Source organism: Myotis daubentonii, chromosome 9 (assembly GCF_963259705.1).
Source record: "Myotis daubentonii chromosome 9, mMyoDau2.1, whole genome shotgun sequence".
NCBI lineage: Eukaryota > Metazoa > Chordata > Mammalia > Chiroptera > Vespertilionidae > Myotis > Myotis daubentonii.
The window spans coordinates 68711345-68735512 of NC_081848.1; the positions used below are offsets into that span (position 1 = coordinate 68711345).

At 42.8% G+C, this 24168-nt stretch overlaps 1 protein-coding gene across 8 annotated transcripts in view; it reads left to right on the top strand.

Moving 5' to 3' along the window:
- Positions 1-6543: 6543 nt before the first annotated feature.
- The window catches only part of CELF1 (CUGBP Elav-like family member 1), a 76920-nt gene continuing 59295 nt past the window's right edge, over positions 6544-24168 (top strand). For 6 of the 8 annotated variants that reach the window (XM_059709395.1, XM_059709398.1, XM_059709394.1 and 3 more), the window contains exon 1: positions 6544-6683. The gene's annotated coding sequence lies outside the window, so the exon portion shown is untranslated. The remainder of the gene's footprint in view (positions 6684-24168) is intronic. The other 2 variants (XM_059709397.1, XM_059709404.1) reach the window with 1 other exon arrangement.

Genomic DNA, 24168 nt, shown 5'->3' on the forward strand with positions numbered 1-24168 from the left:
AATCTCCACCTTTGCTATACCATCAAAATAAGTAAATAAATAAAACAGGCTTATTTTCTTCTTGTAAAAATAATACCATAACAACTGGAAAATACAGGAAAGTTTAATTTAATCATCTGTAATCCTACCACCACAAACACAGTACATTAATTTTTTTCTTCAATTTTCTTTTTTATTTGTACCATTTTAAAATTTTACAATAACTTTATTGAGATATAATTCACATGCCATACAATTCACCCATTTTTTATTTTAAAAAAATATATTTTTCCTACCTTGGACAAACCTCTCCAAGAACACCTCCCTAATAATTCCCCTGGTAGAATTATATATAGATCTAATTTAGATGAGTATTTTAGATGAATTTTGTCTAAATATAGGAATGGATGAAATTAACTGCCCAAAAGTGTCCCTTCAGATCCTTCCTTGTCTAATAGTAGACATTTTCTGTTCCTAATCAGTGTTACTGATTTATTACCTGTTACTTTTGTTCCTGGTATGTAAATGTTATACTAGATGCAGAAAAACAAAACTTGACAAACAGCAAAAAAGACTGGGATCATGCTGGCTCAAAAATTAGAAATGATCCAGAATACTTTTTAGCAAAGACATATAGGATCTGACTGCCTCCCATTTACCTGCCCTTTTAAAAAGTAATATTAATCTGACCTTAATGCCACCTAAGGTTATGGTCTTGCCCCATCCCCAGTCCTCTACCATGCTCAGCAAGACAAATGCTGACAGTGAGACATCCTAAGAATGAGCCTCTTAGTACCATGGAACTCCATTATCCAACCAAAAGGTCGGTCATCAATGTATCCTTTAGATTGATTTGCGACCAAAAGGGGGATGTGTAGATGAAAGGGGCCACATGCTGACCTGACAAGCTCAGGGGAGGCCTGCATGGCAGTCTTGCAAACTCAGAGACCTAAAGTAACCACAAGGATGGTCTGAAATTGAACTTTAACTAAAGCACTTATGGTGGGTAGCTAACGTCCTAGGCTGTATCTTCGCTGACAAGGTCAACCTTTACTTTAACTGAGCCCATCTGTCTTTTCGCATCTATAATAACATTTCCTTGAAATGTCTGAGTAACATGTAACTTCCCTTTTCAGGACCCCCTGAGGCACAACCAAATGGGCTGGGCACCAGGACAGATATCACAAATTCCTTCATTGTTATGTTAATTGTTCCTGCACCCACCTAAGTACTGTCTATCATTTCACTTTTTATCCCATCCCAGAGGTTTCCCCGCTTTGCTTTCCCCCACCTCTCTAGTCTATCCCCAATGGATTTCATGTAACCCACCTACGGCCCTCCTTTAATTGCAATGTATAAAAATAGAGGAAAACCCGCCATTCTCTGGAGCATTATCTCAATTCCTTGAGGTACTGCTTCCCAGCAATTGTTGACAGTTTGGCTCAAATAAGCTCACAAAAAAATCTTTAAAATATATATTTTTTAATTGATTTTTCAGAGAGGAAGGGAGAGGAATAGAGAAATAGAAACATCTATGAGAGAGAAACATCAATCGGCTGCCTCCTGCATGTCCCTTACTGGGGATCAAGCCCACAACCCAGGCATGTGCCCTGACTGGGAATCGAACCATGACCTTCAGGTTCATGGGCCGACGCTCAACCACTGAGCAACACTGGCAGGGCCTTTTTGTTTTCTTAATCCTTACCCAAGGACATGCTTAAAGAGCGAAAGGGAAAGAGAGGGAGGTTGCTTTCTGTATATGCCCCAATGGGGAATACCTGCAAACCCAGGTATGTGCCCAGACTGGGAATTGAACTGGCAACTCTTTGTTGCACAGGTGTACAGGTCAATGGTTTTAGTGTATTCACAGAGTTGTGCAATCATCACCACAAACAATTTTAGAACATTTTTATCATCCCTCAAAGAAACCCCATACCCATTAGTACTCACTCTCCACTTCCCCCCAACCCAACTGATAGATCCTCCCTCCGCCCAACTGGTGGGCGGGGTATGACATAACCTGCAGCCCAGAAATACCTGAGTGACTAACCAGGTACCTTATATGGACTATACATTGGACCACCAATCCACACCTGCCAAATACCCTAAGCCCTTGTCCTATATGGGCAATGCAGTAAACCCACCACTGACCATTCCACCCCCCAAAAGGCGTGCCCACCCCTGCACATGTTGCTGTCCTCCCCTTGTGAGGCAGCCCGGCAGGTGCTTCTCCTCTAATAAAGCCTGTAGTCCTGGTTTTAGCCCTTCGTCTGATCTTTCACCAACAGCCCCAGGTAACCACTAATTTATTTTCTGTTTCTATAGATTTGCCTGTTCTGAACATTTCAAATAAATGGAATTACACAATATGACTTCTTTTACTTAGCATAATGCTTCAAGTTTCCTCCATATTGTAGCATGTATCATAATGTATTTCTTTTTATATTTCTTTCTTTTTTTAAATATTTTTATTGATTTCAGAGAGGAAGAGAGAGGGAGAGAGAGAGATAGAAACATCAATGATGATAGAGAATCATTGACTGGGGATCAAGCCCGCAACCCAGGCATATGCCCTTGACCGGAATCAAACCCGCGACCCTTGAATCCGCAGGCTGACGCTCTATCCACTGAGCCAAGCCGGCTAGGGCTTCTTTTTATATTTCATTGTGTAGATATACCATGTTTTTTTTCTCTCCATTTATCAGTTGATAATAATTTGGGTTATTTCCACTTTTTGAATAATATTGCTGTTAACATTCATATACAAGTTTGTGTGTGTGTGTACATATGTTTTTATTTCTCTTGGATATACATTTAACTGCAATTATTGAGTCATATGATATCATTATGTAGTCTATGTGTACTATTAAAAGAAAAATCATTGTAACCCTACCTGGTTTGGCTCAGGGGATAGAGCGTCAGTCTGTGGACTGAAGGGTCCCGGTTTCATTTCCAGTCAAGGGCACTTGCTGGGTTGTGGGTTCAATCCAATGATTTTTTTGGTCATCATTGATGTTTCTATCTCTCTCTCTCTCCCTCTCCTTTCCTCTCTGAAATCAATAAAAATATTTTTTAAAAAAATCATTGTAAATCATGTTGATAAAAAATTTGTCGTGATTTTTTTCACTAAATGATGTACTATAAGCACTTTCCATTTTATTACATTGTCTTTATCATTTAAAATGAACCCAATTGTTATACAATAAAGTAATTATTCTACTATTCGATATCTAGGCTATTTCAAAATTTTTGTTTCCAGACATTTCCAGCATGAACATTTTTTTATTGAATTTATTGTGGTGACTGGTTAAAAAGGTATATAGGTTTTAGGTGTACAATTCTTTAATACATCATCTGTATATTGTATTGTGTGTTTACCACCCCAAGTCAAGTTTCCTTCCATCATCATTTATTCCCTCTTTACCCTCGCCTACTTCTCCCCCACCCCCTTTTCTATATATTATATAATTTTTTCTACATATTATTTCTGTATGTCCTACATTTAGAATTACTATAGTAGGATAGGTTCCTAAATGTGGAGTTACTGTGTCAAAGAATCATTTACAATTTTTGCTTTAAATAAAGTACATAACCTAAAAAGTTCCATTCTTACCCCAAAACCCTGTTTTCAAAATACAGATTTTTATGCATATGTATTTTACCATCATTTTGTTATGAACGTTTTCATAATAAAATAAATTAAATACAGGAAAACTGAATAAATTGAACAGGAAAAACCCATATAACTCCTACCTAAATGCTACAATTAACATTTAATTGTTTCTTTTATCACATTTACCCATTATTCCATCCTATTTTTGATACATTTAGAATATAAATTTTTTATAAAAGTTGACTCATCCTATTATTTACTGTTCTGTTACCTTTTTTTCACTCAACAATATAAGTATTATGCCATGTCAGTATAGATCAGTGTTTCTCAACCTTCCTAAAGCCGCGACCCTTTAATATAGTTCCTCATGTTGTGGTGACCCCCAACCATAAAATTATTTTCGTTGCTACTTCGTAACTGTAATTTTGCTACTGTTATGAATCATCATGTAAATATCTGATATGCAGGATGTATTTTCATTGTTACAAATTGAACATAATTAAAGCATAGTGATTAATCACAAAAACAATATGGAATTACATATGTGTTTTCCGATGGTCTTAGGCGACCCCTGTGAAAGGGTCATTGACCCCCAAAGGGGTCGCGGCCCACAGGTTGAGAACCGCTGGTATGGATACCTATTTAATTTATCATTTTCAAAGAGTTGCACATTATTCCAATATGCGGCTTTCAATTAAACTTACATTTTTTTCTTGAGTGGCCTGAATATTCCAGACAATATTCCAACACTTGGGATACATCAGTGAACACCAGGGAGGGTTGCTGCCCTCTCTTCTCTTGCCTTTCCTGTGTGCACTGTGTTTTGGAATAACCAAATATCTCTGGTTGGTGAGGGAAGGTTCTTCTCTATAGCAAACTACCTGTTAATAAATGGGGAAGAAATAATAAAATTAGAAACTCAGTATTTTGCATTCTGGCTAATAATTGTGGAAAGAATGATAGAATTAGAAACTCAGCATTTTGCAATCCCTGGTGAAAAAATGGATTCAGTCAATGGTCATCAGTGGATAAAAGCATGAGATGAAAAGCTGATAGGAAACTCCCATGGAGGGATCAGGCTAAGGCCACCTGAACTAATTAATTAATCTCCATATGGATAGAAGCAGGACAACCTGACCTCATTGGCCTCCAGAAGTGATGCAGCGTGATGTTCACAGCACCAGCTTCAAAAAAGTCCAAGAATCCATTTAAAATTCAGACATTTAGCACTCTCCTTCTCAGGCGTGTATCTTAGGACTTTTCTGTCCTAAACTCTAAGGGTCCCCATAGGACTTGCAATGTGGGGAACAGTGGACAGCAGCAGCCTGTCTCAGGCTAACCCCCTGAACTTGTCTCTAAGGCCCCCTTTTCCTGACTTCTCAGTGAGCTGACAGCAGCCCCGCCTAGGCTCTCTCTTGATACTTCTGCTATCCTGAGCCCTTTCTTGTTTCCCTATCCCCAGCTTTAATAAATGTACTCTTAAAAAAATTCATTCATTTAATGGTGACATTAATTGTGGGAATGTATGTGACAACATTTTACAAGCTATAATGGTTTTAATTTTTGGATGTTTTTAGCAAATTACACATAAAACTATTACTATGATCATATATTGACATAATAAATGTATATAAAATGGCAAACTAATAAAACGCTAATATGCAAATTGACCGAACAGCGAAGGAGTGAGGGGTTCCAGACTGCAAGAGGGTGCAGGCCAGGCTGAGGATCTCCCCCCTCCAGTGCACGAATTTCGTGCACGGGGCCTCTAGTATATAATAAATGAGGCTGATTGTTCTGATCTGTATGATACCAGAAAAACTGTTAGTTTTTTTTTTTTCCCCCTCCTGAGGGGAAAAGTGGTGCTTCCAACACATGGGGAAACCCTTGAGGCTTCTGCTTGGGAGTCCACTTGTTTTTTTTGTGGTAAGGTAGGGTATAATCAGTATTTGTGGGTATAAGAATTATTTGCTCTGGTGAGCCAGATGATGTTACAGAAAAATCATTTGCAAAACCATGAGTTATTTGCATGTTGCTGGTGCCAAGAGGTCTCAGAGCTAAGTTTTACTTGTCTTTCTGTATTTCACTGTCCCACAAGGTGTAGAACCTGCGGAATAAATGACGTTAGCCTTAAAAAAACCCCCCACAAAACCATTGTACTGTTTGTATTCCACCTAGATCCTGGTATTTCTGAGTCACTCTGAAGGAGAGCTTTCATGTCCTAACCTGGGTTGTTTAGAAATGTTTTTCTAGGGAAAGAAGTTTAGGGCTGGGCCATCTGTGGTTTCTTAATAGAACCCTTATGAGCTTCCTGGCGCTGCAGGGATTTGGGCCAAGTTGTGGGTTCAGACAGCGTATCATCCAGCTAGAAAGCATTCCCCTAATTCTGAAAGCTTGCAATATATGCACATTCCACATCTCGGTAAATTAGGAACAAGGCAGGGACCCTGTTGCTCGTCCGCGAGGGCAGAAATGAGGGTGTGTCACGTGCCCAAGGCTGGCCGAGCACACCCTTCCATTCAACTCATTCATTCATTCACCCCGTATTTTATTACGCTCATAGTCAGTGCCAAGCAGGGGTCCGTGCCCAGCAGGTCCTCCGGAGCTCCTGTGGGTGCCGCGCGCAAAGCTGACATCCTCAGACTCCCAGGCCGGGGTCTCCCCACCTTTCCCTCCAGGAGAACTCGGAGACAAAGGGAGGCGCCCCCGCAGCTCCCCAACCGGAGGGCTCCCCGCGGCGCGGGGCTTCGGCGCAGCTGCTCCTCCACTCCCCAGCCCGAGGGGGCGCTGCAGCGCCGGGCGCTCGGCCCGCCCCTGCGCCGCGCCGCGCCGCGCTCCGCTCGGATCTGCGCTGTGGGCGGCTCCGCGGTGGTACGTTCCCCTCGCCGCCCTCCCCCGCGGCCCTCCCCGCCGGTGGTAGGTGCCGGAAGTGCCGCCATTTTGGGTGTTCTGCTCCGGAGGCAGCGGCGGCGGCGGCGGCGGGACGCGGAGGCTCCCCGGGGACTCGGCCTCAGCAGCGAGGCGGCGGCGGCGGCGGCTGCGGAGGCGCAGGCAGCAGCGGAGGCAGCGGCGGGCTCAGGTGCAGCCGCTGGTGAGTGGGGCGGCCTCGGGATAACGGGCCGCGGGTGGGAGGGAGGGAAGGGAGGCAGGAGGGAGGCGCCGCGGGGCGGGTCCGGTCCTGGCGGCCGCGGGGCACCAGGCCTCCGGGCGCGGCCGCTCCTCGTTCCCCGCGCCCCGGGGCCAGATCCGCGATCTCCTCCCGCGTGTCGGGGTCCTTTGCGCCCCGGGCGCCGCCGCGCTGGCCCGGCGCGTGCCCCGCCGCCCAGGGAGACCCGCCCTCGTGGCCTCGCTCCCTCTCCCCGCGCCCTTTGCCTCACCCTCCGCACCCAGAGGCTCCGGTCCCTGCCGAGGGGGAGCGCCGGCCTCTTTTTTTTTTTTTTTTTTTCCGGCCGCCGTGCCAGACGCAGGCTGCCTGCCCGGGACACCCTCTCGCTGCTCCTGTCGGCCCACGTGTTCCAGGTGCTCCGCCTTGAGGGCCGGGACCCCCGCCCCTGGAGGGCAGCGCTTCTCCGCCGCAGCCTCGAGGCCCGGGCTCCTCTTCCCGGATCCGCTCGGGCCTCGGCCCGCCCCCCTCCCCCACCGGGTGTGCGGCGGGTCGTGGCCTCGAAGCGGGGCTGAGTCTCGCCCCCCGAGCGCGGGGAGCCCCGCCACGCGCCGGCTGCCAGGCGCCCGGCTGCGGGTGGGAAGCCGGCGGCGTCCCGGCGGCGGCCCTCGGGGCTGGATGTCGTTTGAATTCTCCGAGACGATGGCACCGGCTCTAAGGAGCTCCCCGTCGGTCCGCGCTCGTCCTAAGCGGGTCGGAGCCTGTCGGAGCAAAATGGAATCTCTCTCTCGCCCGCAGAGTGAGCGCTGTACTTGGCTGGCCCTCGAGGAAGGGCCGTGGAACGGTCTCCGGGAGCGGGGGGTGCTTCCGTGTCCGCAGGGTGGGAAGGAGGGTGCAGCTGCCCAGCCACCCCTTTACAGGAACTTCACCTTCTAAAGGCCCTTTCCGCTCTCTGATGCCCTGGGATGGGCAGGCTTCCTTCCTATCGCATTCTTCCACCTTTCCCACAAGTGGTGTTGGGTGGGCTCGTTCCGAGGGTGGCGTCTCCCAGAGTTCTCTGCGCGCTTCAGTCCCCTCTGAAATTCTCCGGGAGGAGGAAGGTGTGTTTCTCCGCTTCGGGTCGCCCAGGGCGCTTTCTGCTTTAGAGCATCAGGCCCCTCTCGGCTCAAGGCTTTGGGTGCTCCCAACAAATGGCTGTTTCTTCTGCCTTTCCATGAGCCCGCGTGGAAAATCACACAGTTACCATAGCTTGCAGCAACTGTTGCTTTGGTCACCTCACGCCCTCCACGTCCGTTTTTATGTTCTCCTAACTTGGCAGTAATACGTGGTTTCTGATCGTGAGTTAGCCAGGATTGAATCTGGAGCTTTCAGCTGTTGCTTTAACCAGGAAGGTTATGGTTCCCCCGTGGGTTCCATATTTCCTCTTGACCGTGTATGTATGCCACCTGTTTCCATTAAAAATGACTGTCGGAGCCGAAACCGGTTTGGCTCAGTGGATAGAGCGTCAGCTTGCGGACTGAAAGGTCCCAGGTTCGATTCCGGTCAAGGGCATGTACCTTGGTTGCGGGCACATCCCCAGTAGGAGATGTGCAGGAGGCAGCTGATCGATGTTTCTCTCTCATCGATGTTTCTAACTCTCTATCTCTGTCCCTTCCTCTCTGTAAAAAATCAATAAAATATATTAAAAAAAAAAATGACTGTCGGTCACCCTGGCTGGTTTGCTCAGTGGGTAGAGCCTCTGCCTGCGGACTGAGGGATCCAGGGTTTGCTTCTGGTCAAGGGCATGTACCTCGGTTGCAGGCTCATTCCCAGGCCCTGGTTGGGGCGAGTGTAGGAGGCAACCAGTCGATATCTCTCTCTCACATGGATGTTTCTCTCCTCCTCCCTTCCACTCTAAAAATCAGTGGAAAAAATATCCTCGGGTGTTGATTAACCCCTCCACCCCCCAAATAAATAAGTAAATGACTCTTGGCCAAGAGGATAGGCCTCAACTTCTCTCCAACCATTCTTTTTTTTTTTAAAAAAAAATATGTTTTTTATTGACTTTATACAGAGAGGGAGAGGGAGAGGTAGAAACATCAATGATGAGAGAATCATTGATCAGCTGCCTCCTGCATGCCCCTACTGGGAATGGAGCCCACAACCTGCGCATGTGCCCTGACTGTGAATCCAACTATGACCTCGTGACCTCCTAGTTCATAGGTCTACACTCAACCAGCTAACCAGCTGGGCCAACCATTCATTCTTGCCTATGAGGATTTTCTTTTAGATACTATCTCTCAGTGTCTGGACTTAAAATCTATTAGCAGGTGGGGCTCTTAGAGGTAGAATACATATTTTCCAACCTCTTCACTTTTTTTTTATTGTCTAAAGTTTTACATATACCCCCCCCCCCCCCATTCCTATCCTGGGCAAGCTCCCACTGCCCCAGTGTCTGTGTCCATTGGTTATGCTAATATGCATGCATACAAGTCCATTGGTTGCTCTCTAACCCCCCACTCTCCTGCCATTTGTCTCTGGATCTATTCTTGTTCATCAACTCTTCACTTTCTAGATGAGGAAACCAAGGCCTCCGGAGGTTAAGTGGCTTTGCCCAAGGTTACATAGGAAGTCTTCTTAAAACAGTCTCATCAGATTTTTAAAAAACAGTATCATGCAAATTGCCTTTTAAAATATGACAGAATGGAAAGGGCCCGAGCTTGAAGTTAGGAGGCCTGGATTGTAATCCTTGCTCTGCCAGTTACTAGCTACACATCCTTGACCAAGTAATTGTTCTGAGCCTGTTTATTCTCATTTGCAAAATGGAGAAAATGTGTCTACCTCACACATGGTACTAATCCAGCTTCAGTGCTTTAGCATGTGAAAGTGCCTTCGGTGTAATAGGCAGACAGTAAATTTTTGAGTTAGCTGATTTATTTTTATAAAATTTCTGTTTATTATTACAGAAGTTACAGAATCATTATAAAAATACAGGTAAGCCAAAAAGGCAGAAACTCACCCTAGTTCCACCTCTCAGAGGCTCATTCGGAGGTAATTATTGATATTCAGTCTTTTTCTTATCATCCTTTTTATATGCTATAGAAATGTTTATTTTACCAAAAGAAGCTTATCCTAGTAACAATTTTGTGCTGTGTTTTTAAGATTTAATAATAGGTGATAGGCATGGTTTAACAACCACATTTTAAATAGTGTTCTGTATTTAACAGCTCCAGCACATGTGAGGTAGGTCAGTGGATATCCCAGTATAGGAGCAGAGAAGTTGCTCTTTTAATACTTGCTGACCTGGAAGAGGAGGAGAGGAAGGGCACAGACCTAACATTTATTGTATGTCTACAGTATGATTTAAAATAAATAAATAAATAAAGATTTGGGCTCTGCTGCTAAATGGAATGTGAATCCTGAATCCCATGCCCCTACCTGTGAATGCTACTGCAACTTCTTTAACTTACTTTGACTGTGAGGCTAGACCTAATAAGGAAGTACTTTGGAAAGGGAAAGAGAAGAGTTGTCACCTGGAGGCCAGGATAAATTTGGAAGAAATAGGAGCATTAGGCTCCTATGCTCAAAGCTTTGGGTACTCTCAACAAATTGCTATTTCTTCTGCCCCCCCCCCCTTTTTTTAACAGCTTTATTGAGATATAATTCACATAGCATATAATTCAGTGGTTTCTTGATATAGTAAATTATTCTATAACTAGATGCCCAGTGCACAGATTTGTGCACCGATGGGGTCCCTTGGCCTGGCCCGTGCCCTCTCACAATCTGGGACCCCTCAGGGGATGTCAGAGAGCCAGTTTCAGACTGATTCCCACAGGCAAGGCTGAGGGACCCCACCAGTGCACAGATCTGCACACTGGGCCTCTAGTATGCATATAAGATCTTTAGTTAATCTCTTCCCCTCCTCCCCCTTCCCCCTTTCCCTCTAAGATTCATCAGTCTGTTCCATGTTTCCATGCTTATGGTTTCCGCTCCTGCGGTGAGCGTCTGCCCCCTGGTGGTCAGTGCATGTCATAGCTACCAGCCAGTTGGCCGGTTGGCCGGTTGGCCAGTTGGCCAGTTGCTTAGGCTTTTATATATATAGATTGACATATACAACAAAACTTGCCATTTTAACCAATTTTTATATTTGCATTCTTATATGATAAAATCACATAATATAAACTTTATCACCCTTGTTTTGTTTTGTAAAATTTTATATTAAATTTATTTTTATTTCAGATAGGAAAGGAGAGAGGGGGAGATAGATAGAAACATGAATGATGAGAATCATTGATGGCTGCCTCCTACATGCTCCCTACTGGGGATTGAGCCCACAACCTGGACATGTGCCCTGACCAGAAATCGAACGGTGATCTCCTGGTTCCTGGGTGGATGCTCAACCACTGAGCCACACTGGCCAGGCTGTCTTTATTTTTGAAAGTATTACAGAAATTGCCTCCCCCCCCATTCACCCTCTTCACCCTACTCCTGCCCCCTCTCCAGGCCTTCACCAAACTTATCAGTGTCCATGGGTTATGCACATATGCATATAATTTCTTTGGTTAATCTCTTCTCTCATCCCCTCCCCCTCTGAAATATGACAGTCTGTTGCATGCATTCTTCAATGTCTCTGGTTCTATTTTGTCAGTTTATTTTGCTAACTATTTTTTAAATGCTAACTATTTTTTAAAATGCTAACTATTTTTTTAAAAAAGATTTTTAATTGATTTTTAGAGAGAGAAAGGGAGAGGGGGGGAGAGAAAGAGAAGCATCAATGTGAGAGTGACTCATTGATCATCTTCCCCCTATACACTCCCCACCAGGGATCGAGCCCACCACCCAAGCAAGCGTATGCTCTGATCTGGAATTGAACCCGCAAACCCTCAGTGCATCAGATGTCACCAACCAACTGAGCCACATCGGCCAGGGCCATCTTAACTATTTTTTAGTGTATAGTTAGTTTGTGACATTAAGTTCATTCACATTGTTAGGAAATATCTACAGAATTTCTGTCTTGCTAATCTGAAAATTTACAATCCCAGCAGTAGCACAAGGGCTCCAATATTTTCACATCCTTGCCAACATTTGTTTTGTGTGCATGTGGTTTTCTAAAAATTATTTATTTAGAGAGAGGAAGGGGGAGAGAGAAACAGAGACATCGATTTGTTCCACTCATTCACAGACTGACAGGTTGATTCCTGTATGTGCCCTGATTGTGGACCAAACCTGTAACCTTGTCATATTGGGATGACACTGTAACCAACTGAGCTACCCTGTTTTTAAAACTTTTTAAAAAAGTGTAGCTAACCTGATGGGGGTGATATCTCATTGTGGTTTTGAGAGTAATTAAAAAAAATGTTTTTATTGATTTTTAGAGAAAGAGGAAGGGAGAAGGATAGATAGAAACATGGATGAGAGAAACAATGATTGGCTGCCTCCTGTACACCCCCTACTGGGGATCAAGCCTGCAACCCGGACAGGTGCTCTGAGAACCGGTGACCTCTTGGTTCATAGGTCAATGCTCAGCCACTGACCCTCACCAACTGGGCTTCATTGTGGTTTTGGTATGCATTTTTCTGATTAATGATGTTGGACATTATGCTTGTTGGCCAATGCCTTCAAGTTCTTTGCCCATTTTTAAATCACATTGTTTGATTTTATTGGTGTTGAATTATAGTTTTTTATATATTCTCAATATTAATCCCTTATTAAATATATGATTTGAACATATTTTCTTCCATGCTGTACGCTGCCTTTTCACTTTGTTGATTGTGTCCTTTAAAAACTTAATATTGCCCAGCCAGTGTGGTTTAGTGGTTGAGGGTTGACCTATGAACCAGGAGGTCACGGTTTGATTCTGGTGGTGGGCTCAATCCCCAGTGGGGGATGTGCAGGAGACAGCCCATCAGTAATTCTGTCATCAATGATGTTTCTATCTCTCCTTTTCCCTTCTCTGAAATCAATTAAAATAAATATTTTTTTTTAAAATCAGGTGTGTGTTTTTTTTAAAGCTTGATGTCCTCTCATTTGTCTTTTTTATTTTGTTGCTTGTCCTTTTGGTTTTATACCTGAAAAATCATTGCCAAGTCCAAAACCATGAAGCTTTCCCCCTGTTTTCTTCCAGGAGTTTTATAATTTTAGATTTTTAGGTTTATGTCAAGTACATTCATGTGCAGTCACCACCACAATCTTTTTTCACTCCAAACAGAAACTTCGTAACCATTAAGCAATAAACACCCCATTTCCCCTTCCTCCTAACCCCTGGTAAACTCTAATCCAGTGGTGGCCAACCTTCGGACCTCAGGGACCCCCGCTGCTCTAGTCTACTTACTGTCTGTATAAATTTGCCTCTTCTAGGTATTTCATGTAACTAGAACCCTACAATATTGTCCTTTTGTATCTGGCTTATTTCACTTAGCAATAAGTTTCACTCATTTCATCTATGTTGTAGCATGTATGCATCAGGACTTCATTCCTTTTTGTGGCTGAATTCTCTGCTTCTTGAGGTCCTTGTGTACAGTGATCTCTCTTGGAGCTCTACAAAGACTGCTGAATTGATTAGAATTCATGCTCTTCCTGTGGATTGTCACACAGGTATGTCCACCACCAAGCTCAAATCTCTAGAAAAATCAAATATATCAGGGTGCATAAAAGTACATAACAATAAACCAAATCACAAATAATAGCACCACTTCTAATTTAATTTTAATTTCTAATCTTTGTGCAGCATATTCAAAGTATGGGTTGTATACAGAAAAAGTATCACATGAAGAGAAAAATAGGCAGGTTTAAGTTTCTGCCTTTGCTTCATAATATACTAGAGGCCTGGTGCATGAAACTCACATACGGGTGGGGTCCCTAGGCCTGGCTGGCAATCAGGGCCAGGCCAATTGGGGCCTGCCGGCTGGGGGGAGGAACGGGGCATAGGAGGTTGGCCCTTGGCCCCCCTAGAAAAGGGGGTGTGGAAGGAATGGACGCCGCCATTGGTGCTACGCCACCACGCGGTTTCCCCCACCACTGCAGGTGGCAGGCCAATCTGGACCTGACGGCCAGGGGGAGGGGCCAAGGGAGGTTGGCTGGGTGGGGGAGGTTGGCTGTGGGAGCACACCGGCCAGGGGGCAGTTCCTGCGTTGAGTGTCTGCCCCCTGGTGCCGGGGTCCAACCCCAGCAGGTCCAGGGGTTCCCGAAGGCGTAGACAGAGACAGTGTTCAGTTGATCAGCAGCCTAGCCAGGATCTCCAGCCAAGTTCTGGTCTGGATCTCCAGAGAGGTTCTGCTCTTTATTGTCTTGTTACATCCGTATTTATACCAGTTGATTTTAATCCTGTCAATTTCTATTACAAAGGCTAGGGCGTTTCTTATCTCCATTCCAGGGAGTAAAGATTATGTAGCTTAAGCATGATTGTTTGTAGTGATTAACTACCCGCCTGGCACTTAGTTAAGGAGTTTCATCCCCTCCCTGACTTCAGGGAAAAATTCCTACCTGGGGAAACAACCTTTCTAGGAGAGGTGACCTTGGTTAAAACACACAGTGCTAAGGGGAGCAAACATATTAAGAACAGTATGCTATATACGCCAGGTCCCTTGAAACATATGCTGTGCAGATGTTTCTTTCCTGCAGTGACTGTGTCAAGCAGCAAGGATGGACCGGCTTCCGGCACCCTGGTGGTCAGTGCGCATCATAGCAACTGGTTGTTCTGATCACTTAGGCTTTTATATATATAGATGGGTGTTTTTTGTCAGAGTGGACTGATCTCTAGGTATTTCACATTATGTACAGATAAGTTTAAAAACCTGACATTTAATGGTCAAGTTTGGTTAACTAACACTTCCAGAGCAAGAGCATGTTAAATGTAGTCCTAGGTCTCCCAGTTTGTTTCAGTAGGAACAAAGTTATTCAGAGTATTCTCATGCATGAAAAGCTTTCTTATTAAGATGAGCCTGGATGTATTTTTTGGAGGTTCATAACTGTTTTTTTGTCTGCTTGATTGTCTGCTTTTCCTCTCTTTGCTTTTTGGACCTTGCCTCCCACTCTTTGTTCCTCTTCTCCAGTAATAAATGCAATTCAATATTAATTCTTGGGGCATGGGATAACTAGAAATTTTATTCAGTTAATCCTATTGTCCCATGAAGTATTACAGCCCTCACACATGAGACTTGTAGTGTCAGGGAGGGTATGCATACATTTTCCTCAAACAACATGAATCATTCTTTTGTTCAAAACTATTCTTTGAGTCTTGATTATTTTTGATAATAGACAGTGAATGTATCATGGAAGTTCAAGTATTTCAGGAAATATAATTTGAACCAAGAATTAACTTTCTGTGTAGCCTTTCCCAGTAGAACTTCTAACAAATTCTGAAGTTGATTGATATTAATATAATCCTGTATTTTACATGCACACAACTTCCTAGAGGTGCTATGGCACATAGCAAGTAAAATAGAAACAATTTTTGGGGAAAACCTGGAGAAGTAGTCTTTTCCATAATTGAGAGTTGATTGATTGATTTTTAAGTCCTTAAAATGAAAACTTGTGGTTTCAAAGAATGATGTGATTTGGATGGGGTTTATAAGTAGCCTGGGAGGGATAGACGTGATAGCTCAAGCCAGTGGGCTTAAAAATAGGTACCATCACTGTGTGTGACCTTAACATTTCTGGGCCTGTTTTCCTGTCTGTAAAATAGAGATACCAACCTGAAATGATAATGTGAGAGTTAATTGAGATAACTTATGCTGGGCACTGAACAGTGCCTGGTGTGGTGTTGATAATGCTATTTCCTTTTTTTCATGTGTAGAAAATGGGTATATTACTTATCGCATGGGTCAGTAATGCAGTTCAAATAAAACGACAGTTAAAATGCCTAGTTGTACCATACATAAAAAGTAGCTACTAACTCAGGGTTCCTTTTGTTTTTCCCTTTTTGGGTGTATTTTGTTTTTGAATTTTCCTGTGTCGTTTGTGGCTTAAGGGATGAGACATTGTTTCCTAATGTCCAGTTTGTGCATTTGAAATGTTTTGCTGCACAAGGCATCCTTCCCATAGAACAGGGGTGGGCAAACTTTTTGACTCGAGGGCCACAATGGGTTCTTAAACTGGACCAGAGGGCCGGAACAAAAGCATGGATGGAGTGTTTGTGTGAACTAATACAAATTCAAAGTAAACATCATTACATAAAAGGGTAAGGTCTTTTTTTTTTTTAGTTTTATTCATTTCAAATGGCTGGATCAGGCCCGCGGGCCGTAGTTTGCCCACGGCTGCCATAGAACCTTTTAGCTTATTGTTCCCTGTGGAATCCTTGGGTACTGTGGTTTCCTAGATTCATTTTCACTGTTTACTTCATGAGAGTCTATTGGTAGAAAACTGAAAATACAAATGAATTTATTATCAGATTTGTAATAGGGACACCTGGGTCTCTTCCTAAGTAGGTAACTAGTTTTAGGGAGGGAGGGAGAAATAAAGTTTGTAATGTAGTTAATCAGTTTGGGCTATTTGCTTTGTAAACTGTCTTGTACCAAAAATCCTTATCTGAGCTTTGTAGTTTGCTAAAGACAGTTTTCTTGAGATCTTTATAATTGTAACTTTACCCTTGCCATGAAATTGGCTATTAGAATCTCTTTAAAGTAGGGGTTTCCTTACAGAATTGTTTCATATTTTTAATCCTCACCTGAGGACATGCTTAGAGGGAGGGAGGGAGGGAGGGAGGGAGAGAGGGAGAGAGAGATATTGATATTCAACTGGTTGCCTTCCATATGCTCCCTGACTGGGGATCAAACCCGAAACCCAGGTAAATAAGCCCTGACCTGGAATCGATCCCTTTTGGTGCATGGGATGACGCTCAACCAACTGAGCCACTCTGGCTGGGCCTATTTGTTTATTTTATACTTCTTTGAGTTCCAGACCTGTAAAATTTTCCAAGGATGCTTTATATCCATTAAAAACTCCATGTTGATTTAACATTTTTTTCTGCTAAGGAAATCTTTAATTCTCCTAAAAACTTTATTTCACAAGCTAGAAGGATAAACACCAACATTTCCTCTAGGCATTGGGACATGGGTGATTTTTTCTCCTTCATACTTACCTATTGTTTGTTTGTTTGTTTGTTTGTTTGTTTGTTTGTTTAGAGAGAGGGGAATGGAGAGGGAGAGAAACATTGATGGGTTGTCTCCTGCACACCCTCTATGGGCAATCAAGCCCACAACCCGGGCATGTGTTCTGCCCAGGAATTGAATTGACAACACTTTGGTGCATGGGATAACATCCAAGCAACTGAAACACACTGGCCAGGGCTGTTTTTAAAGTTTTTATTTAGAGAATATTAATTTCATGTTACTTTTGGTGTAGAGTGCTTCTCTCTGGTGCTTTGCCGGATCAACATTGAAGGCGTTTTTGTTTTGTTTTTTAACAAGTTTTAAAGGTTATTTTTTTATAACTATTATTTTTAGACATATAATAAAATAATCTTGCTTTTTCAAATAGGAAACTTAAAGTGGGCCATTATTTTTAAAGAATTTTTTGAGGCCTAGCAGGTGTGGCTCAGTGGTTGAGGGTCGACCTGTGAGCCAGGAGGTCGGTCATGGTTCCATTCCTGGTCACATGGGTGGGTTGCAGGCTCGATCCCCAGTGTGCGGCCTGCAGGAGGCTGCCGATAGATGATTCTCTCCCATCATTAAGTTTCTCTCTCTCCCTCTTCCTCTCTGAAATCAATAAAAATATATTTTTTAAAAAAAAATTTTTGTGAGGCATATGAATTAGGTCTCTTTCTTTTCTAGGGAAGTAACACATTTAGTGTTTTGTTTGTTTTCTCTTTTAAAAAAGGTTAATGGACTTCAGTGGAATACAATGATGTGGGTTGAATGGCAGTTGAGACTTTAAACAAAGGGTAATGGCGAGTGGCTGTGTGCCCAGTTGATGAAGTCTGTCTGGTCTCTGCTCAGTAACTTCACAAATGATCTGTAATAGGAGCATCACAGTGGAGTTTTTTTCTTTGAGAAATGTTAATGAAGAAGGGAGGGAAACTCTGAGAAAGACAATTTAATGCTTCTAATTTGATTTTTCTTTTCTTCCTGTGATCATTTAGTTTAAGTTGAAAGACTTTATTCCAGAAAAATTTACAATTTCCCTGTAATACTAATTAATGAGCAGGAATTAAAAAGCGACGAGCCAGCTTTGAAATGTGGATTTGTATACAACCAAGAAGGAATAGTATTGCAGGGTAGAAAAAGCTGGAAGACATTACTTGACACTGGAGGCCAAGTGGTTGTAAATGTGTACCTAAACAAAGTTATGCCTTCCGGTAGTATGTATATAGTATTAAACCGAATGCTGTGAATAGAAGTTTTACAGTCCTCAGTGCTTACTTGTATCGGGGCTTTGCATAAAGTCGATACTAAATAAATATATGTTGAATAGTCCATATTTGGTCTAATGGCACTTTTATGTTTTGAGATAGATTAGTAATAAGGACTAGGAATAGGAAGAAAACATTAAAATTGAAATTTTGTGAATTTCTTGTTTGTTCAAATTATTGCTTTTTGAAGATAAAGTACTTTAAAGCTCCAAGGAGTTTTCTGGGTAGAAAAAAAAAGTAAGCAGCTTTCCATTGAAAGACATTAAGTTGGCTAAGATTTGTGCTATAAAAGCCTTTGTATAGTTCTGTGATCTTGAAACCTCATATTGTATATTGCTTGAACAAAATCAGAAGGCTCTTAGATAACCCTGATTCTGGCTCTGTTTTCTGTAGCCCCAGAGAATAAGAAAAGGAGAATCTGATATTGCTGGCAGTCCGTGCTCTCTTACTTTTCTGGCCAAGACATGCATTTAAAAATAAAATCAAGGAAATTGTAAACCAGTAGTAAAAATGAATAAAGCATCCAGGGGTTTGCCTTCTCTCATGTCCTGTCACCTGAGTCTCTCCTTTTTTGTTTTTAGACTCTGATATTAAACTGGTGTGGCAAAAATGTCCTCTGGGCTTCTCCTTCACTCTTCTTTCAAATGTATGGGAAATAATCATGAAAGATATCATAAGGACATTCTTAGAGAGAGAGGAGGGCCAGGGGTGGGGGGGGGGGAGGAAGAAGAAGGAGGAAGAGGAAGAGGAAGAAGAAAAGGCAGGAAGGAGGGAGGAAGGAAGGAAACAAACAAGGAAACAAACGTCCATTGGCTGCCTTCTGTAGGTGCTTTGACAGGGATTGAACCTGCAACCTATGTGTGTGCCCTGACCAGGAATCAACCCGCAACCTTTCAGTGCACAGGGCGACCCTCTAACCAACTGAGCCATTCCAGCTGGGCATGTTTATTATGTATTTATTGGTTTTAATATATGCTGTTTCTGTCTAATAGCCTCTGGATACATTTACAAGTGCAATTTAAAAAGCCTGCAAACTTCTTTAATGATCTAATTTGTGTTATAGATTGTGGCAATGGGATTGGGAAACTATTTAAAAATGACCCTTTTGGACCTGCTACAGGAAGAAAGCTTAGGTGAATAAGTGTATAAAAACCCGATACAATATTGCTATGGAAAATCTTGATGCCTGTTGCTTACCTTTAGTTGATGGCATATCCTATCTCTTTAGATCATTTTTCCCCCTTTGGGCTTGTGAATTCTTGATTTCTGTTTTAAAATATGGTTATAAAATTTGGTTATAAAGTTTTCAACTCATTTTATCTTAGTGACATTTATATTTAGGCTTTTTAATGATTATTAATTTGAGATTAAGGAAAGACTTATGAGTGCAGGGACACTTTTTAAAAATTTATTTTATTTTTTTAGAGAGGAAGGAACAGGGATACAAAGATAGAAACATCAATGAGAGAAACATCATTGCTCGGCTGCCTCCTGCTCGCCCACTGCTCGGGATCCCACCAGAAACACAGGCATGTGCCCTGATCAGGAATCAAACTGGTCAGTGATCTCTTAGTTCATGGGTCAATGCTCAACCACTGAGCCACACCAGCGTGCACAGGGACGCTTTTTTGAGCTTTGTTTTTGGTACTTTCTAGCTTGCAAGTTATTGTGGATCAGGCCTAGGATAGCTGAAGTTCTCACTTATTACTATGAAATCAAGTGCTATTTTTATTTATTAATGATCATCTGTCTGGTATAACTTTGCTCTGAGCTAAGTAAGACCTAGAGAAAGACTTCACTCTGTTCCAAGAAGCTTACAACTTAGAAAAATGTTGTATGCTTCTTGGAACAGAATGAAGTCTTCCTTTTGAATTCTGACTGCTTTGCTTCTCAACAAACCAAATGCACAGATCAGATTTGTAAATGACCTGTTTTCTTAAGGTGTCTTCTAACAGAATGTGTCTTGGGAGAGCTGAGTGGCAGCCCACATTTAGCTGGGAGTGGCCGTTCATATCCCTGAATTATAGACCCTTTGTCGACCTACAGTAACTTTGGAGCAGACTTGGAATTTAAACTTATACTTTTCTCATTTAATCAGTTTGATCTATTTTATAATCATTTTGATTTATTATAATTATATTTTGTGTGTCTGTTATATTTCTAATATATATAGGGAAGCTGAAACTTCCTGAGTAGAAACTTGCTTTGAAGAACTTGGAAGTCTTGACAGAGAAGAAACTAAATAATATAATTTATGCAATATGATGGTTTGGAAAGAAGTGGCAGCATATATAAGTCACTGAAACGTCATTGGGTTTGTATTTAATTGTTTTTATGAATAGGGAGAGGGAAGATTAAGACTTGAATATATTTAGCTCTTTTGCAAGAGAATCACTAGAACAGTTTTATTTCTTCAGAACTGTATATTACATGGTAATATTTCTTGAAGGAAGCTTGCTGAAGAAAAGGCAGATCAGGCTTTCTGAATTTGCCAGATCCAGAACATAAAAAACAATGCTTTGACATGAAAAAGAAGAAGGGGTGGAGGGGGAAGAAAAGGCCTGCTGGATCCACCCCCAGGAATCCTAGTGGGTCTCCATGGTAACAGCCTCCTTGCTTACAACTTGTCACTGTGTAACTGTCATTGGGGTTCAAAGAAAAGCCAGTATCCCAAGAACTCTGTGGCATTAACTACTTTTTGATAAAATGCTGTTGTACATTTGCAGTGAGCCAGAAATAGAAAGTTTAAGGTTTTAATTCTGTGTTCCATTAATTAGGTGCTTAAAAAAGCTGCCTAATTATGGTAAGGTGCAGTAGTTGAAAAAGTGGTGGCTGAGGTAGGCATAGAAGGAAGCCATAGTCTCAGAATGTTGGAATCTTTAGAGATTTTTCTCTAATCTTCTCATTTTGCAAATGAGAGAACTGAAATGCGTTACTTAGGTTCACGTAGAAGCAGAAGCAGGATTCAGCCCATCTAATTTTCTGGCATACCTGTTCTGTTGTCCCCACCCATGCATTGCATTTACCATGCCTTACTTTTCATAAATAAAGCCTCATTTCCTGAGGTTAGGAAAGGACCTTAGAGATTGTGCAGGGAAACTTTCTATCCCAGGGAAAGAATCTGTTCTATATTCTGGACAGGCGGCCTCTGCCTCTTCCCCCTTTCCTCAGGTTGGGCTACCTAAAAACCCACTGCCTAAGTTCAAAGAGAATGCAGTTTTACATGGATTTCCCACTGTAAAGCTGTATGCGTTGTTTTTCTCCCCTTAGTAAAGAGCAGTTGAAAATCAGACCCGAGTGTTTTTCATTAGCCTGTTTATCTCCATTTAAGTCATGCGTGTCAGTCATGACAGGACAGGTAATTCATTAAAAGAATTATGTTACACCTAACCTAGAACTTTGAGGAGACAATGCCATATTTGGAGCAAACTAGTTCTTTAACAGGTGGGAGGAAAGAGATGGTGAATGCTATGTTCAGCTTAAAGTACCTTATAATGAACTTAATGTGATGAAATGATTGTGAGCTAAAGAGTATCAAAAGAGCCCAGCCGGCATGGTTCAGTGGTTGAGTGTCAACCTACGAACCAAAAGATCACAGTTCAATTCCTGATCAGGGCACATGCCTGGGTTGCAGGCTCAATTCCCAGTGAGGAGCCTGCAGGAGGCAGCCAATCAATGATTCTCTCTCATCATGGATGTTTCCCTCCCCTCCCCCTCCCCCTCCCTCTCCCCCACTCTCTCTCCCTCTCCCTTCTTCTTGGAAATCAAAAATATATTTAAGGGGGGGGAAAAGACTTCACATTGATTGTGGGCAGGAGAGGTAGAGATAGACCATGGGGAGAGGGCGAAAGGAAGAGAGATGACTGCATACTTACCCTTTTGTAAACAAGGAAACTTGAGTCAAGTTACCTTAGTGAAGACAGTCACTTATTTGGGGCATCCTAGGACAGGACCAGTCCATATAGTCCAAATGCTGCAGTATCTTCCTGGACTTTTCTTGCTTATTGAGGCTCAGTCTTATAAGAGTAATGGAATAATTTATTTTTGTAGCCACTCCTTTTCATGTGGTAGTATAATTGTTTAAAATATATTTTTATTTATTTCAGAGAGGAAGGAAGAGGGAGAGGGAGATAGAAACATCAATGATGAGAATCACTGATTGGTTGCCTCTTGCACGCCCCACACTGGGGATCAAGCTTGGAACCCAGGCATGTACCCTGACTGGGAATTGAATCATGACCCCCTGGTTCATAGGTTGATGCTCAACCAATGAGTAAACTAGTAATCAGTAATGTGAATATGAATTCACTGTCTCATTCTAGAAGTTTGTATTTTTTTTTTAGTGTTTACTTTTTTATATTCTATGTAATAAAAGCCTAATATGCTAAGTGTCCAGTTGGCCGTTCAACCAATCAAAGCTTAATATGCTAATGATATGCTAAGGCTGCTCTACCACTCGCTATGACTCGATATGACGTGCAGTGACCATTGGGGGCAGACGCTCCGACTGGTAGGTTAGCTTGCTGCTGTGGTCCAGCTGATTAGGACTGAGCGAGTTGGGCCGGAGACGCCCTGGAGCCCTCCCGTGTGGTCCCTCCCCGGGTGGCCAACCTCCCTGGTCCTTCCCTGGCCCCGATCATGCACTGGTGGGGTCCCTTGGCCTGGCCTGTGCCCTCTCACAATCTGGGACTGCTCAGGGGATGCTGAAGAGTCAGTTTCGGCCTGATCCCTCAGGCCAGGCCAAGGGACCCTAAGGGTGCACCAATTCGTGCACTGGGCCTCGAGCTGTGTGTGTGTGTGTGTGTGTGTGTGTGTGTGCGCGCGCGCGCGCGCGCGAGTGTATGTATAAATATATATTTTATTGACTCCAGAGAGGAAGGGAGAGGAAGAGGGAGATAGAAACATCGATAACGAGAGAGAATCATTGATCAGCTGCCTCCTGCATGCCCCCCACTGGGGATTGAGCCCTCAACCTGGGCATGTACCCTTGACTGGGGTCAAACCTGGGACCCTTCAGTCCCCCGGCTGACGCTCTATCCATTAAGCCAAACCAGCTAGGGCCGTGGTCGGCAAACTGCGGCTCGCGAGCCACATGCAGCTCTTTGGCCCCTTTAGTGTGGCTCTTCCTAAGCCTTAGGAGTACCCTAATTAAGTTAATAACAGTGTACCTACCTATATAGTTTAAGTTTAAAAAGTTTGGCTCTCAAAAGAAATTTCAGTCGTCGTACTGTTGATATTTGGCTCTGTTGACTAATGAGTTTTACTGACCACTGAGCTAGGGCAAAAAGTTCTTACTTTTTTTTTTTTCTTTTTAATATATTTTATTGATTTTTTTACAGAGAGGAAGGGAGAGAGATAGAGAGTTAGAAACATCGATGAGAGAGAAACATCGATCAGCTGCCTTCTGCACATCTCCTACTGGGGATGTGCCCACAACCCAGGTACATGACCTTGACCGGAATCGAACCTGGAAACTTTCAGTCCGCAGGCCGATGCTCTATCCACTGAGCCAAACCGGATTCGGCAAAAAAGTTCTTACTTTTGAATGCTTTAGGAAAATAGGCACACCTGTTAACCACCCTGATGAGATACTATTTGTGTTCCCTACCTAAACTGTTTACTGTTTTTATTGAAAAGTAGGAGTAATTTAACCTTAGCAAAAGTGGCATGAAAATGTGGTGTTAAAGCAGCATTCATAGCATAGCATCTTCAAGTCATTTAGAAGAAATGTTTGGATCATAATGGAGTTCTTTTTAAAAAAAATTTTTTTTTAATTTATTTTTTTACAGAGAGGAAGGGAGAGGGATAGTTAGAAACATCAATCAGCTGCCTCGAGCACACCCCCTACTGGGGATGTACCCGCAACCAAGGTACATGCCCTTGACTGGAATCAAACCTGGGACCTTTCAGTCTGCAGGCTGACACTCTATTCACTGAGCCAAACCGGTCAGGGCATAATGGAGTTCTTAAGGGCAGACAGGTGGAAGTATCCCATCCATGGATCATATAGTAAATGAGAAACTGAATGTTACATCTTTATTTTGTTCCCTAGTGAGACATGAGACAGGATGATGTCAGACTGTCATGTCCTTTCTCTCCCTGCCCCCCGCCCCCTTTCTTTTTTTGGTAAGTGGTTTGACAATTTTA